General features: G+C 37.3%; 1 protein-coding gene across 1 annotated transcript in view; it reads left to right on the top strand.

Annotated features, from left to right (window-relative positions):
- Positions 1 to 5854: 5854 nt before the first annotated feature.
- Positions 5855 to 16467, top strand: part of ckmt2b (creatine kinase, mitochondrial 2b (sarcomeric)) — a 64561-nt gene continuing 53948 nt past the window's right edge. The window contains exon 1 of the mRNA XM_039759268.1: positions 5855 to 5954. The gene's annotated coding sequence lies outside the window, so the exon portion shown is untranslated. The remainder of the gene's footprint in view (positions 5955 to 16467) is intronic.

Consider the following 16467-nt stretch of genomic DNA (forward strand, 5'->3'; position numbering starts at 1 on the left):
TACAGCACTAGAACATTTTGTTTTATGGCTATGGAATTTACCTAAAATAACTAATGCAGCAATTTTACTGTTTTTTTAATCTCCCTTGTAAAATTCAACATAATATCAATATCCTTAAAAGAAGATTCAGTCTTTAATCATCTTCAGGTAAAACTTTGTAAATCAATTTAAAACAATTTACAGAATACACAACTGAAAAATAAATGCTTCAAGTGTTAATTGGGAAAAAAAATATTTCCTTCCAATGCAAGAAGGATATAAAAAAGGAAAAAATCCACTTTATGATTATTACCACTTTTTTTACTTAAACATCATTAATACTACATTTGGAATATTCTCTCAGAATAACCAGAATCTGGTATCTCTCCAAAAATTCAGTAGATTTAAGCAGCTCAACTTGTTTGTTTAATAATTGAGTGGTTTGACAACTTTTGTCTCTAAACACTCTCTCTTTATTTCTTTAATGTTTTTGTTGTTTGACATATAATTAGTATGTGGTTAAAAACTGGCTTTACATTTCAGGATTAGTAAGAACACTTGTTTGTTAAAATTAGAGAAGGTCATTGAGACTATATTTCTGCCAAAGTTACACTTAAATAAAAAATCAAGACCCCTCTCTTACACACAAATATCAACTTAGGAATAAAGCTCCAAATCGTATTCTTTTTTTAATACAATTTATTATTAAATCTGTGTAGTGTAAAAATGTAAAACATTCAGCCCACCCTGATTTTTAAATTTAGCTGCAGTTTATTTTTCTAAAATAGTGAAATCTACAGTATATTGTCATATGATTGTATAAAATAATTTATCGAACTTGTCAATAAAACACAAGGGTACATTCCATGACAGACCATGAAACTAGCAAGGATAAAAATTACATTGTTTTTGTGAAGTGTGAGGGTGAGTGCAGAATGGTAACAAATTGCACCAATTTTGGGGTTTCCCATTTTGTTTTGCAGTGTACAATTTCTAGAAATATCTCGAAAATTGTGGTCCTGGTTACAGCTCCTGTTCCACAACTGAAGTGAGAACAAATCATTTTGAAATATATGTTGTCACAAACTTGATCACGAGCCATAGCAAGGTTTGGGGCAGCCGCTCATATATTACTTTCCTGGTTGCAAAGTTACAAACAAAAAAGATAGCACTGGTGTGCACAAATCAGAGTCCAGAACAGAACTGACGGAGTAGAGGAAAGGTGAAGGCTTTTAAAGGTCAGGATAGAAAGTGACGTCAAAGGGGCTGGGATCGGAAGGGTCTTCGACCATAGACTCGGGCCTGGACATGATATCAAGGGGGGCAGAACCGGAAAGGTCTTCATCTATAGGTTCGTACCTGGAAGTGACATCACAAAGGCCAAGTGGAATTTCCTGTGAATGGTCTGCAGGGAAGTGAGAAAAAGAATCCGTGCACTCTGCCACATCCCAGTCTGATTTGGAATTGCCCTCATTCAAGCCCCTTAGCTGCCTCCCATGCGCAAATGAGTGACAATGTGCAATAGGGCACCTGGTGTCATCACTAAGGCATTGATACATCTCACACCCTGTCACTGTACCTCATCTATGTCTATTCCTGTTATTGTGCCTGACCTTAGCTCATCATGTTATTCTGTCTCTGCTGGGTCAGTCATTGTTAGTGTCTTCCACTAAAAGTTCCTGTAAACATTGTATTGTTTTTACCACATGAGGCAGAATAAAAAATAGAGGTTAAACTTTTACACTACATTTAAATACTCCTCATAGAGCTCAGATTATCATTTCTAATGACACAGGCAGTAGTACAAGTTCTTACAGATATGAAGTCTGTGTCCCTACAGAATGTAAAGGAGCAATATTAGATCTGGCCAAAATATATTTTAATGTAGAATGAAGATTAAAGGGATTGCAATATCATCTACCTTATTATTAACCATTTCCCACTTGATTTTTTAGATATATGACTTTACCAATGGTTTTGCTTTACTCTGTTGTCATTTTTTTCACAATGGAAAAAGGTTAATTATTGTTATTATTAAGATATTTACACAGTATTTGATATTATAGCAGAAATGTTTTAGAAGTGTTACTTTGTGTATATAATGATTAGTCATTTAACTCAGTGGTTCTCAACCTGTGGGGTGGGCCCCCCTAAGGCAGCACAAAGTAACAAAAAGGGGGGTGCAAAGATGTGAAAAAAAGAAAACAAGAATCAAAAATATGAAAAATATATCTATTGAAACCAAAACAAATGAACTTAAACTACATTCTGATACTAGAAAATTAAATATAGAGTTAGATAAATGTCGATAAAAGTTAAGTAGGTATAATAAAATATACATCTATGATATATCATTAATTTAAAAAGAACAAATTGGTATTAGTGGGCTCCTTTCAAAAAAATGTTAGTGGGGCGCGATTAGAACTGTTATGAAAACTCGGGTCGCAAATACTTAAAGGTTGAGAAACGCTGATTTAACTTCTTTAAATTGTCAAAATGATTACATCATCAAAGTCAAATTTTTTAATGAAATCATCTGTTGTTTTGCTGACTTAATTGCATTCAGTCCATTCAGTCCCCTATCTTCCACAAATCTCTGTATATATATTTTTTTTTTTTTGCCAAGTAGCTACACATTTAGCAAAGCAAATTAAACGAGACATTACAAATAAAGCACAAAGGATAAACAAAAAAGATAACCCCAAATACAGATAAAGAAAGTTTCTAAATGTTCAAAGGACAGAAAATGAGATCGTCTGTTCAGTCATAGAATACAAAAGCAATCTGTTAAGTATCTCAGTGTTATTGCAGTGTTAACTAAAACAGTAGATCTTTTTTTGGAAGTGAAAGAGATGAAGAAAGGCAATGCTCATTCATCAAATAAACATTTAGTCTATACTGCCTAGAACATTTGATTGAAAAATAATGAATCACAAAAGCGAAGTGTATAACTAGGGGAATATGCAAAGCAAATTCTAGAAATATGCCAGTGTCTAAGCAAAAACAGAAGGGATACTTCAACAAAGACAAACGAATAAAAAGCAAAAAAAAACCACACAAATCTAAAGTTTTACACAAGTGCAATTTCCCAGTTCATAATTTTAAACAGCAAAGAGCAAAATACAATACAAACAAGTGATAATTCTGTTTTTAAACAGGTAAACTATCGAAACAATATACTATTCTGTATGTTTTCATTGCTTTTTGAGCTGAAGTATTCATAAAAAAAAGAAAATCAAAGAAATGGGGTGCCATAGTTTGCTTTGCTTACATCAAAGTTCTAACAGTAAAGAGACATCCAGCTTCTAAAAAGTTTGTAGAGGGTTGGCAGACCATGTTAAGGAGCATTATCTGAATTCAATTATTCCTGATTAAAAGTATTTTCATCATACATATAAAATGGCACTCATTACACCACCTACCAAAGTCTCCTTGAACTTATATGTTTGCCTACTCATTGTACCCATTAGAAGTATCAATCCTGCCCACTGCCCCAAATTAACCTAAACTACAAACAAACAATAAAAACATGCATGTTGCGCAAAACAAAGCTGATGTGATTTAAGCCTAAAAAATTGCCTGACTTCTTCAAAAATCCCAACTAGAGAGAGAAGGTACTTGTGAAAACCCTGGAACCTTTGGTAATACTCTTCCTCAGGGCAGTGTGACACATAAATTGTGGTATAGACAGTCATATGCTTAAAGCTGATAAAGCAGATGAATAATTAATGTTAAATCCTTCGTCAGGCAACATGATCACTTTTTTTATACCAATATCAAAGTTGAGGTATGGTAAGGGCAGTGGCCCTCACATTCCCAACTGAAATGGAGAATTATGTCATTCTCAGTTCATATTGCTCAATGTTTTGGCTTAATCAAAATAAACACAGAATAAACACTCCAAAACATAAGAAGTATTTTTTTTTTATCTGAGCAAATGAATTGCTAAATTACAAAGTGAAGGATTTTCTGAGTCTATGGAACAGCACTCACATGAAATTGTTGTTCTTAATCTGTATATTTAAATAAAAGAAAGGTTGGGAGCATGCACTGATAGAGCGCATTGCTGCACCCACCACATGACGGACCACCTCAGAATCCCTAATTAGGACCCGACTGCAGCTGTGTAACAGGTGACACTTCAGCAACACTATATTTTGAATGTGGCTGGAGTTTACTGTGGCTAATCCAATCCTGCCACCAACCCCTAAGTTGTCCTTGCAAGTTGGAGGACCTATTTGCAGGTTAACATCATACCCAAGATGGAGAAATTGCAGGTTAAGGACCTTTACTCAAGGGCACAACGGAGTGGAATCACTTCTGGGATTTACAGCATTCAAACTGCCAACCTTCCCCACTGCCTTCATAGCAAAATGAATGAAGGAACTCTCCACTCGTAGTATACAGGTGTTTTTCACTGTACACAGTTTCCTTGTTGTTACTTGATTTTTTTTTATAATTTACTTGTAATGCACAGGACCAATTAAGCTTCTTACTATGAAGTAAGAATATTACCCTGGCCTTAGCTTAGTCTGCTTACATTCAGGTACAAATAAATAATGGAGATGACATGTGCCGAGTTCACTTTGGTACATCTGTGCAAAAAATGGTTAATATTCTCAGATTATTTAATAGCTTTCTCCGGTTTTAAACAATTATTACAATGTATGTAACCTCTGCCCACCTACTCTATGGCATACGCCACATAAGAAGCCATCTTGAGCAAATATAAATCAAAAATAAACAGCAAAAATGTCTACAATTTTATTTTAGCAAACAAGCCAACAATTGGGATTAAGTCACTCTAATGTAAGTTTAATTCATTTTCCCCAAGTGAAATTTAAGTAATATGTTGTGAGTGCCATGCTGGATGGGCTGGCATCCTGACCAGGATGACAGCTGGTTCCTTGCCAGGAAGGGAGGTCATACTAGAAAGAAAGGGATGGACCAGTGACCTGATTCGAATGAAAGCCAATTTCCTGTCAGGAAGGGAGACTGCAATGGAAGGAGAGGGATGGACTGGCATCCCATCCAAATGGGTGTGTGTGCCATTCCTGGAAGGGAGCCTTGAGCAGGACAGAGGGTGTCTGCTTCCCAGGGGTATGGTTTCCCCACCGTACATACAGTGGCAGGATCCCACTGGCAGAACACACATATGGATACCTATATTGCAGGCTGGGAATTGCAGTCTCTTGGGACAACCCTGCCAAAGTTCTTTGGTGCAGCCAGGGAGAGCTACAGGGGATCGCCATACCCTCTTTGAAGGGCTTCTGCCTGACCTGGAAGTGCTTCCAATGTGCAATGCTGGGGCACCAGATGTACTCCCAAGTCTGGCATAAAAGAAGCTAGGCTTCATGTGTGAGTGGTCAGAGTTGGAAGGAGGTGGATCAGACCATGTAGGAGATGTGGAAGGAGAATGAAAAATGATTACTTTGTTGTGCAGCTTGAAAAGGAGGAAATTGGAACCTGTGCAGTTATGCTGAAGAAACACTTTATATTTGAATTCAGGACTGTGTTGTGTAGTTGTGTCTGGAAGTTTGGGGAGCTGCTACATGCTCAGGTGGTCACGATGTGCTACAAAAACATCATCACAATCATACAATAGGCAAATCCAAATTTGAGAGGGCCCAGAATATCAGTAACATATATATTGTAGTTTTGACAGAAAACAAATGCAAGCTTGAGATTTACTGTATGCCTTCATAGTGCTGGCACACTCCAAGTCTGAAAAAAATCTCATCCAACAGTTTTTCTCTGGAGTGACGACAGATGCACATTCAGGCTTTGACAAAGCTCACTGTTGAAGGTCAGTGTCAGGCCGGACAAGGTGATTATCTCGCTGTCAACAGAAATCGGATTGGCTGGAGCAATCGCCTGTAATCCTACTCCAACAGAGACACGCAAACAGCTTTACAGTTCTCTGATCATCTAACTGCAGAACAGCCTATCTTCTTTTCCAGGATACTCATAGGGTGGTGAGTACAAACCCTGAAAAAGTTAGTGATTGCTTGCTTGAAGTTATTTTTAAAGTAGCAAGGACATAGTGCAAATATTTGTGGTTTATTTAGGAGAGTATTTCTTTTTTGTCTAGTTTTTGAGCAAAATTGATTTAAAAGCATTTGCAGCTAAAAGCACATTGATATGTTTCTTAATAATAATAAAAAGATTAATAAAAAAAGATTAAAGAACATACAAATCAAAAAGTTCTAAATGGGATAAAGTTTAAGTATTGATATCTATCTTTCTATCTATCATAGGCAATCATGACAACATACTAAATATTTTATTTTGTCTGAAAGAAGCAAAAAGTGTCATTATCATTAAAATTAAAGTTGCAGAGTAATGATTACTTAGAAAGTCTCATTTAGCTCAACAATGACAAATCCATAAAATAGGCTATATTCTCGATAAAGCTAACTTTCACAGTAGAAAAGCTTTCTGTATCACGTAAAAAGTACCCATACAAGGCTAATAGAATTATGGTGTGTTTAAGGACAAAACATGCTTTAAGGGGCATTTTAAATAAAATATATCACAGATAAGAAGGAAATACAATTCCGTATCACTCAAATCTTGGGAACAGATCATCATATTTTAAACATTATAATTTTATAATCTTAAATACAGTAAAAAAATTAAAATGGGTAGTCAATTTTAGAGACATAAAATAATGTATTTTTATTGAAGGACACTTTAAAAAAAACTGTTAAGGGAATTGCCACAAGACATTATTTCTTCCATTCATCCATCCATTATCCAACCCGTAATATCCTAACAACAGGGTCACGGGGGTCTGCTGGAGCCAATTCCAGCCAACACAGGGAGCAAGGCAGGAAACAAACCCCGGGCAGGGCGCCAGCCCACCGCAGACATTATTTCTTATTACCAATAATAAGTATTATTAGAGGTTTATCTTTGACATTTTGTCAACTGATGACCTTTAAGTATAGTGCATCCCATTTTTACTTGTCAGTGCTTGCAGGCAGCACTATTGTTGCTATATATTGATCATTCATACAATTATTATTATACTTTTCTGTACTGGATTATGAGTGGAGTAGGCTAATAAGGGCTAATAATAGATTATTCCTTTTCAAACCTAGAATCATGAATTATGCTGCTAGGAAAAATGTAACTGCCCTGTGACAGAAGAAACTTTTTTAAATAATTATGGAAATTATTAAAGTGTATGGTTTTCATCAATTATTAATATTATTTATTATTCTAGTAACAATATGCAAAAATGAAAATAACCTAGGCAGGCATAAGCCATGTAACATATTGCTAAGTGCAACCTAAGAAATTTACTTGGCCAAATAGATCAAATAAAGCTGTTATAAATAACATATTGATGAGTAATGAGAAACAGAAACATACATTTTTTAATGCATTTTAATTGGTGGAACGGCTAGTTATGAATTGTGAGGGTTAGAAACAACATGGTGATGGCACTGATTAGGGGAAGGCTGTGATAATGACAAAACAGTCATTGGAGATCCTCTCCACAATCCAATGCAGTTGTACATTAAGCGGGACTACAAGGAGACAGTGATCCATGTAAATCAAGGTGTTCCCAAAAAGGATTTTTCAGAAGGTCAAATTGGACATCTGATGGCACCAAGTAAATCCAATAAGGGGTAGAAAGAACACTGCAGATGTTGAAGGATCATAGTCAGCTCAAAGGCTATAATAAGAAGCTGCATCTTTAAGTAAACACAGGCATTGGACAACTTCTCTCCAAGACAATGCAATTGTATGGTAAAAGAGATTACAAGGACATAGTAATCTGTGTAAATGAAGGGGTTCCTGAAAAGAATTTTCTGGGAGGTCCATTGGATATTTAATGGCATCAATTAAATCCAATAATGGCAGAAAAAAACTCTGAAGATAATGGAGCATCATAGGATATAATGAGTAGTTTAATCTTTAAATAGAGAAGACTCATGATTTTAATTGCTATCCCCTAGCAACCCAGAATTTTGCAGGAAGTTCCTGACCATAAACAAGATTCCCAAGATGATCCTCAAACACTTAGCATGGAGAAGCAAACACTTAGCATGGCAGGCAGTGTGGTATAGAGGTTAAGGCTTTGGACTTCAAACCCTGGGGTTGTGGGTTCATATCCCACACTACTGACACTGTGTGACTATGGACAAGTCACTTAACCTGCCTGTGCTCTAATTGGCAAACCAAAAAAAGAAATGTAACCAATTGTGTCATAAATGTTATAAGTCACTTTGGATAAAGGCTTCAGCCAAATAAGCAAATATAAATGTAGAGAGTGCAAAAGTTGAAGAAAGGGAGAGACTAGAAAAGGGGATCTATGGTGGCATTTGCAGGAAAGCAAACAGACCACCCCAATCAGCTACTCTAGGAATGATCGATCATTAAAAATAAATGTTCTAGTTTAGAATGATTTCAGATTTTGTGTTTTCTTTTTAAAGTTGACATGGTAGCACATTAGCTAGCTATATAATGCACTACCTAGGCTTCGTGTGGAGTAATGTATACAGTTTTGGTCTTCAGACTATAAAACAAGGCATTGCAGTGGTTGAAAAAGCCCAGAGAGTAGCAACTAGGTGGATTCCAAGACTAAGAAGTATTAGCTAAGATTAAGGGCTGACATGATTGAAGTGTTTATATTATAGAAGAAATTAATATATTGGATTTCAGCTGTAACTTTAAAGTATATTCAGCAACAAGAACACAATTTGAAATTTTTTATGGGAAGATTTTGTACACGTTATTTTTCTTCATGCAAAGAACTTTAGAAACATTTAATAAATAGTAATATGAAGGGGAGAAGGACTTTAGGGGCCCTTCAAAGCTCAATTTGATGTTATTTTGGAAAATCTAGGTGAATAGTATGGAGGAGCTTGTTGGGATGAATGGCTTGTTCTCGTCACAATTGTTCTAATATTACATATTTTTTTATTGGGGGCTTTGTCTGTGTACTATGTTTCTCCCAAATCTGAAAATGATGTGAATTATGCTAACGGGCAATTCTAAACTGGCATGGTTTGAGTGAGTGCTTAAATGTATGTGTGATACATGCTTAAGCATACCTTGATATACACTTGCATCCCCTGTGACTATGTGGTTCATTCAACAGTCATGGGTTGTGAATCTTTACCACACAGTAAGGAAAAAAAGCTCTCTTACTAAAAATAATCCACAAATGAATGCCTTGCCTTTGTTTATCCACACACTGAACCTTAGCTTAAATAAGCAAAATTCTGTATTTAAAAAAAGGGCTTGTTAAAGGGAAGCAGCTCTGGGTGAACAGACTTTCTGCATGTCTGCGTGCTGCATTTTACTCTGCAAAAACACATTTTCACTGTGAAGATCAAGGATTAGTTATATATGCACAAATATATAACTTGTCGTCATTGTGAAAGGGAGTCTTCAAAACAGCTGATCTAGACATCAGAGGATAGATCAAGAAACATGATCACAGACTCACAGACAAAAGGTGAACCCATTCCAGACCTTATCTGAGAAAATAAGAACCATCTAGGGGCTAATTGTACCATGGGGTGTAGGTAAGGCACTGGGATCTTGCTGGTATATGGCAGGTCAGGCCTTGCACTGTAAAAGCCTCTACTGCATATGGCTACTGGTGTCTGTGTGGGTAATGCTGGAAGGAGGAGCTAACTTACAACTTCCTTCTCAACAAATAGCTGTCAAGAGTAACAAGAAAGTATCCGTAACCTGGTGTCATTTCTAAAGGGCACAGAGTCTCAGAACGGTTATGGCAGATATGACCTTTATATGGGACTAAAGGTTTTAAAGGACAATGTGCCTGAAGGCCTTCAGAAGGAAGTGTGATGTACGACATCTGAATAACTTTTTATTGCAGTTCATAAAATAAAAATAAAATAAACATCACAAGGTGAAAATTCAGAGAGAATGATATGAGACTATCAATGAATGTTTGTTATCACAAAACAAAAGATTAACATATGCAGGCAGATATATGAGCTAGTAAAACATAAGCAGGCTGAAACAAAGAAGAAAGACTCCAAAAAAAATCACTAAGTGTGTAACCAAGTCAGGTGGTTATTTGTTTTAATTTTGGACACATTCTTAATTTCCATTAATCTATTAGGAAAGTTTAAATCTTTAATTACAGAAAGTGAAGTTCTCCTTTCATTAGAACATCAGTTTGGATAAATCTGAATGACAGCTGTATAAGTTAAGTATGGAGTGCAAGTGATTAGAAATGGCAAAGGAAATAATATGATATTATCATTCCCATTATACCAACAAAACCAAAAAAATTATAATCTGCATCAGTTAGTTACATTGATCATATTCTAATAATTACTTTTTATACTTTATCCTGACTTTGTATACTTTCTCTTTGTATTTATTTAAATGTAATAAAGTTAGCCTGTGGAACAAAAGAATACAATTACAATTTAATTTTATCCTGACAGCAGAATGATACTGTTATTTTATTCAATTTTATTAAAATTTCTTTCAAAAAGAGACAATTGTGTAGTACTTTATGGGTTTTCTTGTGGATTCTGCACTGTCGCCCTGTATCTCAATTTGTAAACCTTATACTTACAATTAATTGTTAAGCAAACTGTATATCATTGCTTGCCTAGACAAAGAAGTCTATTTTATTTTTTACTCATTCTTGCAGCATTTTGATTTACTTTGGATTTACTCTGCAAAGAAAGTGAGCACTTGGCTGATAAACCAGGTATGCCCAAACACGTCATTGCCGTTTCAGTGAGGATGAAAACTTTTTCAAAATAATCTGAAAATCCTAGTGTGGGCAAAAAACAAAAAAATGAAAATGGTGTTTTCTAATTCATCCATGTTACTGTGGACTAAGCCTGACTCTTTGGTGAAGTAATTTAAAAAAAATTAAGTGCTCCAGTTTTCAAATTGGTTAATTAAGTCATGAGGTGCACCTGAATATTATACTATGCATATATTTTCTAACTTTGCTTTTCTTTACAATGCATTCTGGGATCCACTATGTTTCTATGACAAAATCCTTTATTCTCAAATGTGGGAGTCTCTCTCAGTTTCTTAAAATGTTCTTTTTTGCTCTTTTTTGTTAAATAGGTTATTACTGGTACTACTGTTACTACCACCACTAGACGTACTTCTTAGCACACTGCAGGTTAAAGCACAGCACTATATACATGTTGAACTTGCTTACACATCTCCTAATTAATAAACTTTTTAAAGAATTCACCTTCAGGTGGCATGGCTTTAGTATGAAATATGCTAAACCTTATGAGGGATAACTAATTTTACAGTAATCCCATTAATATTTATTTAAACAGAGTTTTGTTAAATGAATTTTTACAATTGGATTAATCAGAATGTAAAAGGATTGCAGATGTATATATTTTTTTAGGCACAGCCTTCTTACTTATGGTGGAATTGGAAAGAAGTAGTTTTGTTTTCATACAATATATTCTGGCTTAGAAAAGTTTTTGAATTGGGAGGGACAAGCTTATAAGTGGGCCTCCTTCTTACACCCTCTCATTTTTTATTGTGTTGGGGTGGTCAGTTCTGGAGATTGATGCCTTGGGGGTTGTCTTCATTTAGGTGCGACCCAGGGCAAATCCTCTCCTGCCCCCTGCTGGATCTGCCATTGACCATGGTAGTCTATAAGATGCAGCAAAAATGCATATGAAAACACTTGAACAAACCTATATATTCAACAGGTCTCTTCATCTAAAACAATACTTTTGATAACTTCTTTACTTTAAAAGAAACCTTTTTGGAAAAATCTGCTCTGTTAAATATTTGCCTACATCAGAGGTGGCAAACTCCAGGCCTGGGGTGCCACAGTGGCTACAGGTTTTCATTCTAACCCTTTTCCTAATCAGTGACCAGTTTTCACTGATAATTAACTTTTTCCCCATCACTTTAATAGCCCTGTTAGAAGAGTTCAGCCCTCTGATTTGATTCCTTCCTTCATTAAATGACAGCCAAGCTGAAATGTGATGTGAAACGAGCTAACAGATGGCCAGCTAAACTGGGGCTTCAAACTCAAACCAATTTCAATCTTATCGCTTTCTTAATGAGAAGCTAATTCATGCTGTTAAATAAACCCGTTATTTAATTCTCTGGTTTGCTGCTCTCATTCTGCCACAGCACACATTTCGAAAACTGTTGTTTTTCTGTTATTTCTAAGAGCACAATCAAAATGTTTTGGTGACATTAGAGATCAACCTTACCAAGACCATCACCTCTCTTTAATTTCGGATATTGTGTAATGGGCACAGGGGAGCTCGTCATGTGGTGGTTTGTTTTGTTTCTCATTATTGTTTGGCTGCTAATTAAAGATAAAGAAACAACTATGGGGCCTGAGTCAAGTTAATTAAAATAATTAATCAGCAGCAAAAAATGTTCACTAATTAAGAAGATGGTAAGAATGAAAACCTGCAGCCATTGCGGCACTCTAGGTCTGGAGTTCACCACCCCTGGCCTACATCTTTAAAACCCATCTATCAAAAGCCACTGAAATTTAAACATACTTTTAAAAAATTTGGCAGCACAGTGGTTAGTGGTGATGCCTCAGGGAACCAGTACTCTAGGTTCAAATCTCATGCGTGGTTACTGTCTGTATGCAGTTTACACATTCACTGTGTCCATAGGACTTGCAGGACAGTCTGGACAGAAATTTTAAATTAGGCCTGTGTCAGTTTGAGTGTGGATGTGTGAATGAGTGGGCAGGGTGATTAATTTGCACTCACTACCAGGAAAGGCTATGGTAGCCTACAATTGTGAATTGGATTAAGTGCATATAAGAATTTTATATTCAAGAAATTGAATACTTTTAGGTTTTACACCACTGTATTTTTTGTTTGACTGGCTTGTACTAAAAATAAAACATTCACAGTTTTATTAAACTGCTTAACCCTGTTTTCTTATTACTTTCATGGATTGTTTGTGATTGTCCAACAGTGTATCTAGATATATTTGAAACACCAACATTGTCAGGTGTGTCAGCAAATTGGCAAAAACAGCATGGAAATACTTTTAATCTTTGTCTATGTCATTTAGGACACTCCCATACCATTCAACTTTTTCTGGAAGATATCACAGCAGCAGCTTGGAGTCATTATACCATTAATTTTGGAAAAGCAGACATGCTCATTTTCAAATTATGTATAGGTAGACACTCATGATTAGGATTAGTTAAGTGAAGCAAGTCCTTTCGGGTTTTCTTATAACATAAGCAGCTTTGCTCCTTTTTTAACCAAACATTCTTCCTTTGTTTTGTGTTTACTTATTTGTCCATCTGTTCCACATATTAATGGACCTGGATTTGATTTTCAGTCTAATAAATTATGTTTTTCCTGTGTCTAAGTAATTTTTCCAAGGTTATCTGTATTCTTTTCACACCTCAAAAATAAGCCTGATAGATTTAATTGCAGGTTTAAATTGATGCCGTATGACAGAGTGTGTGTATGTGGGTAAGTTTGTCCTGCAATGCAGGACATTCTTCCAGTGCAGAACATAAGTGTACTGACTGAGAAAAGGACAGCAGGATTAAAAATAAAGAATGAGGAACAGGAGAAAGAATGGAGTCAAGGTCAATCCAAAGGTCAAAAGATAAACACCAGAGTCAAGTCACTAACCAAAAAGTACAGTAAAAATACAGAGCTTTGTTTCGAATAAAGAGTAATCAAGAGTAAATAGAAGTAAGTCACTAGTTTTGGTCCAGTCTTGAAGCCTTTATACTGGCACACCAATGTCATCACAAACGGTGCATCCTCAATGCATTATGGGAAAATTCCCATGGACATGGGCTAAACAAAAGCCACTAAATGGTGGTGCCCATAGTCAAAACAAAATAGTATTGGGAAAGACAGTAAAAAATAATTAACTTTTAAATTGAAACTCTAAATAAAATTCTGCTTAAAGAATTAGATACTTTGGATTTTAGAACCCCAAAACGACACTGTGATGATTTTTAAAGCTTCAGGCAACCCAGATGAAATCTAAAAATTAACTTGGATCATAGTAGTAAGTTAAGAATATGAATTAGTGGTTGCTTAACTCTAACATAGTCTTCTTTGCTCATTTGATGCTCACTTTACAGCACTTTGTCATTGCCAGGACATAAATGTAGGTCCACACCACAAGTGGAGTGCAGAACATTGCCTAAGCCAATTGAGGCAATGGAGAACACCAAGGATATGTCCTGTTCTCGGTAGGTTAATTCTATTTCTCCTCCAATAGCATTTTTGAAAAGTTTTATTAAAGGATTAGTGCCATCAACCTTTCATTTTCAGAGGAGTGAAAAAACTCAAAGTACACCTCCAGAATCTTCCATATTCTGCCAACCATAACTCATTTTGGACTAAACCTGGGAAAAAGCTCAAGACTGAATCTTGAAGCTCCCATCATGGACATCCTGACCATCAGACAGCAGTTTGTGAGGCTGAGGAACTGTATGTCAGGAATGGTGGTATGTAATACTGGAGGACCTCAGGGAACTGTCTCGCTCCATGTTTACCTTTTACACAACAGTCTTCCAGCACAATACTAGTGCTTTCCATCTACAGAAATTTTTAGATGACTTGTCCATCATAGGCTGCATTAATAATGGAGATAATTCAGAGTAGAGGGATGCTGTTTGAATTATGGTGCAGGGACAATAACTTACATCAGTAAGAAATGTTGGACTTCCGACATGCCAAAAAGTCTCGAAGACCTTTCAAGCAGAGGACACTAAAGTGCCTGGGGGTTCACATAAACAACAAACTAGACTGGTCTAACAACACAGTGGTACTGTACAAGAAGGGCCAGAGCAGACTGTACTTGCTAAGGAGACTCAGGTGTTTTGATTTCTGCAGCAAGCTGCTGGAAATGTTCTACCAGTCCATAGCAGACAGTGTGGTGTTCTACACTGCAATTTCCTGGGCAGGCAACCTGAACTGAAAAGAAGCAGAATGCCTGAACAAACTTATCAAGAAGCCTGCTCCATCACTGAGCACACTGAAAACTGTTGTAGAAAAGGGGATGGTGGCAAAACTGGATGCCTCATGGAAAATCCCCCATCCCCTCCAGGAAATACTCTCTTGGAACAATTTTTTGTCACAGACTCATTCCACCACAGTGTTTAGAATCAGAAGTTTAGATATCAATCACAATTTTTATTACACCACACTTACTTGATCTACCTGTCAGGAGTCACCCTCCAATAACATGCAGCAATGTTTCTTTCCAGATTAAATGATATTTATAAAGAGCCTTTAGTTGGCTACAATATAAGCAAAAAAACAGTTTATGTTTAAATTCTACACAAGTACACACCCATTGTATACTAGGTAATGAATACAATTATTTATTTAAGTAATGTACTACAATACTTCTGTGCCCTTCACGGATTGTCCATAACGAACACCATGTTCAAGAATAGGGGAGTTCATATGTGCACTTGGCACCAGGAAACCCTAGGACAGTTCAATGATCAACTTTGTGGTTGTGTCGTCAGACTTGCAACCACATGTCTTGGACATTCGGGTGAAGAGAAGGGCAGAGTTGTCAACTCATCACCACCTGGTGATGAGTAGGCTTCGATGGTGGGAGAGGATGCCGGTCAGGCCTGGTAGGCTCAAACGTGTTGTGAGGGTCTGCTGGGAACGTCTGGCAGAGTCCGGACCCGTTTGTCCTGTAGGACTCTGGAGGCAGCTAATAGGTACCGGCAGGCCAAGAGGAATGTGGCTTCGGTGGTTGCTGAGGCAAAAACTCGGGCGTGGGAGAAGTTTGGAGAGGTCATGGAGAACGACTTTCGGACAGCTTCGAGGATATTCTGGTCCACCGTTCGGCATCTCAGGAGGGGGAAGCAGTGCAGTGTCAACACTGTATATGGTGGGGATGATGTGCTGCTGACCTCGACTCGGACGTTGTGGGTCGGTGGGGAGTACTTCGAAGACCTCCTCAATCCCACTAACATGCCTTCCAATGAGGAAGCAGAGCCTGGGGACTCGGAGGTAGGCTCCCCCATCTCTGGGACTGAGGTCACCGAGGTGGCTAAAAATCTCCTTGGTGGCAGGGCCCCGGGGATGGATGAGATACGCCCAGAGTTCCTCAATGCTCTGGATGTTGTAGGACTGTCTTGATTGACACATCTCTGCAACATCACATGGACACCGGGGACAGTGCCTCTGGATTGGCAGACCGGAGTGGTGGTCCACCTCTTTAAGAAAGGGGACCGGCGGGTGTGTTCCAACTACAGAGGGATCACACTCCTCAGCCTCCCTGGAAAAGTCTATTCGGGGGTCCTGGAGAGGAGGGTCCATCGGATAGTCAAACCTCGGATTCAGGAGGAACAGTGTAGTTTTCGTCCTGGTCGTGGAACAATGGACCAGCTCTACACCCTTAGCAGGGTCCTGGAGGGTGCATGGGAGTTTGCCCACCCAGTCTACATGTGTGTTGTGGACTTGGAAAAAGAGTTCGACAGTGTCCCTTGGGGAATCCTGTAGGGGGTGCTCCGGGAGTATG

Source organism: Polypterus senegalus, chromosome 7 (genome assembly GCF_016835505.1).
Source record: "Polypterus senegalus isolate Bchr_013 chromosome 7, ASM1683550v1, whole genome shotgun sequence".
NCBI lineage: Eukaryota > Metazoa > Chordata > Cladistia > Polypteriformes > Polypteridae > Polypterus > Polypterus senegalus.